Genomic DNA, 3,732 nt, shown 5'->3' on the forward strand with positions numbered 1-3,732 from the left:
TTGCCAGCTTTGAAGTTTCTTTTCCCATCTCCAAAGTCCACAAAGCGCTTTTTTTTTTGAAAGAGAAATTTTCAGTTTGTGGTTTCACATCATGTTCTCGCTCACCCTAGCACGGCATGCTTGGATTTCATTTTAACCCCTGCACTGTTTTCAATCTTTATCAATTGTGAAATTGTAAATGAGTTGTCGTGATGTGCAGTGCACTGCCCGAAAAGGTGCTGAAAGCAATTTCACCAGTAACTTTCCAAAGGGGATTGGGATATCCACTTAAAAAGGAGAAATTTGGAGGGCTATGGGGGAAATAGAAGGTGAGTGGGACTAATTACTTTGGCTACTTAATAAGGAGTTTCTGTGTGGTGAGGCAGCTGAAGACAGAAGGCCAGTAGGACACCCAAGGATGATTGCACCTCTGACATGAAGGCCCTAAATATCAATTTTTGCACCTGGGAGACAGTAGCCGATGACAGAGAGAATTTTTTTTTTATTCATTCATGGGATGGCTAGGCCAGCGTTTATTGCACATCCCTAAATGCCATCTGAACAAGGGCAATTAAGAGTCAACCACATTGCTGTGGGCCTGGAGTCACATGTAGGCCTAACCAGGTATGGATGACAGGTTTCCTTTACTAAAGGGAAAAAATGCCCTAAAGGGCATTAGTGAACCAAATGGGTTTTTACGACAATTGGCAATGGTCATCGTCAGATTTTTAATTCCAGAGTTTTTTATTCAATTCAAATTTCACCATCTGTCATGGTGAGATTTGAACCTGGGTCCCCAGAGCATTACCCTTGGTGTCTGGAATACTAATCTAGTGACAACACCAATACACCACCACCTCCCCCCATCACCTGCATGCCGGCATGCCCCATCATGGCGATCAATGGCTATAGCAGCTTGGCAACGGGTGCTAACACTGAAAACAACAGCCTACAATGATACCTGATGACCACTTCAAATGTGGTACTTCTGGCAGAACCTGCCTCTCACAGATTGTTCAATTCACGCATCAACAAAAGTGCACCATATGAAGCTACCCCATCCCAAGTGGATTTGATTTGCTGCATCCCCATCACCTTACATAGCTGGGATGGATACTTCCAAGTTAATTTGCAAGCATTTATAAATAACAAATTTAAATTCTAAAGATGAAACATTAGGCCAGTGTCTCCAGCTTTTAGGTTTGGGGAGTCCCCACCCTCCCTTGGGGCGCCCCCACCTTCCCCTGCGAACCTTGATACATTCACAGGGAGAGTAGTGTGAATGGATACGATAGCGTAATCGTCAAGGCCCACTGTTGAGAATTTGAATTCAGTTTTCAAAAGCCTGGTATTAGTGAAAGTAAACATGGAGGTTTTGGATTGTCAGAAAACTCAGCTGAGTCGCTGATGCCTTTTAGGGTGAGTTACGTGACACTGTTACATAGTCATGCTTTTATGTGACCCCAGTCCCAGGCAAACATGGTCAGCACTGCCCTGTAATGCAGCCTAAAGGGCCACTCAGCTGAATAAACCATTAACAGGGACAGTAACTGTGGGCCTGGCCAGTGATGTGCACATTCCAAGAGAGTTCTCTTCTTTTTTATCCCCTTTCCTAGCTTATTTCGAAATAGATGGTGCCGACCATCAAAAAATATGTCATTATCTTTGCAGAAAAAAATTTTATTGGTGTAAAGCAATAGGAATAAAGTGCTAGTAAGTGCACAAAGAGAAGAAAATGTAATACTCTGATGGTAGAAGAACAGAATCTAATTAGCTTGTTGACCCACTTCGATTCTGCACAGATCCTCTGCATTTAGCAATGTCGATTTGAAAACATACTCTTAGGAAAGCAATTTATTTTAAAGAGCATTACAGGTAAATCTGGACAATCATCTGCTATTCAAGCTTAACAGTATTATTTTATTTTCCACACATGCAATCCTCTTTTTCAAAATTAACAAGCATGTCATTTGATTTGAGCTTTGTAATCCAGGTGAATGATGCATGTCCCTTTGCTGCAATGGTGATCAGAATTTTCCAGGCGCTTTGGTGACCGGCAGGGAGGCAGAGGAGGGAATCGGGAGGGGAGCCCAATGTCTTCCTGCCACCATGCCATATTGCAAGCAGGGAAGTTGGTAGATCAGCTGCCTGCCAGGAGTCCGACTGAGCCGAGTAATGGCAACTTCCCGCAACTTCCCTAGGCATTTGGTCCAAGTCGTGAAGGTCTGCCGCCACGCGGTGAGACCGCGCCTTGAAACCTGACAGCCCGCCAGCAGACTCTGAGAGGTGAAGCTCTCCTTCACAAGCCCTCCAGTCTGTCTAATCTCTCTCTGAGGGCACACGCCCATCGGTGCAACCTCTCCCTGCAGCTGCAGCCTCAGCAGCAACCACCAGCCTTCTGATTGGGGCTGGCAGCTCTTGGGGGCGGACCACCGAACCTGATTGGACAGCAGCCCTGGCGGTGGCCTCTTAATTGGTCGCTGGCGATCTTCCACCCTCAGGTCGGGCTGCCTGCCAAAGCAGGGTCACCTCCCACTTTCGGCCTCAATGGCGAGGCTCCTGCATTGTCAAGAAAATTCAGCCCGGTTTTTCACAGGAAACTTTACTTTTGACTTTATCACTATTATACACATACACTAAAAAAAAACAGGGCAATTCATTGGAGAGAATATTCCCCCCATCGGGGCCATTGTGTGGGGGCAGGCGTGGGTGGGCACGGACCCAATCAATGCCCCCGATCAGGTCCGCAACGCCATTTTACGTGGGTGGGCCAATTAAGGCCGGCCCAGCGTGACACATGCCCGGAAGGGCTGAGCGCTCCCTGTTCAGGCTGGGGGGGTGGGTGGGGGCAGGGGGTGGTTGGTGGAGGGCGGGGAGGCAGGGGTGGTTTGCTGAGTCAGGAGTCAGAGGTTCCTCAAGGCGATGAGTTTGAAGCTTTAAAAATTTTAATAAAGAAAAATAAATTTAAGACATGTCCCCTCATGTGACATGAGCTGGGACACGTCAATGAACTTGAACGAAAAAATTTATTTAATTTATAAACCCTTCGTGAAACCTCATCCCGCCTGTGGATGAGATCCCATGAAAAATGCGAAGGCCGCCTGGGCTCTTCGCCTGCCCCGGCCGCCATCCTTAAGGTTGGATGGGCAGCTTTCTCGATAGCCTTAATTAGTTCGTTAATGTCCTTAACAGGCCTTTAACAGTCGCCGACTCAGCTGAGCACCCACCGAGCTGAAAATCTAAATGACGTCGGGACGCACGCCCAACGCTCGCCAGCCAAGAATTCTCCCCACTGTTGCATCAATCAGGATGGAATGGTTTGGAAGTCGGGGCAGGCAACCCAGAGAGAACTGAGGAGGATGCCGGGTGCAGAGGCCAGCTGAGCAGAAGGCCTGCCTCAGGGCTCCAGCACTATGTCCAAAGTTTAAGAATAAAGATTAAAACATGAAGCATCCCTCCAGCCCTCACCCCCCCCCCCACCCCACCTCACCTCCCCACACAATCCCCATGCCCTACCCATGCCACATCATGACCCCCATGACACCCCCTTCATGGTCCCACATACCGTCCATGCTAACCAATGCCCCTCCACCCACCCCACATAGCCCTTTATCGGCGTTATGTCAACTTAGTGCCAATTCATGCCAACTTGTGACCCCCCCACCCTCCACCCTTTGCCTTTACATCTACCATGCCAGTTTGCCCAGTATCCACCATAAGCAGACCTCAGGACCCATGCAGAGGTGAAATAAA

This window comes from Carcharodon carcharias, chromosome 2, assembly GCF_017639515.1.
Source record: "Carcharodon carcharias isolate sCarCar2 chromosome 2, sCarCar2.pri, whole genome shotgun sequence".
Taxonomy (NCBI): Eukaryota; Metazoa; Chordata; class Chondrichthyes; order Lamniformes; family Lamnidae; genus Carcharodon; species Carcharodon carcharias.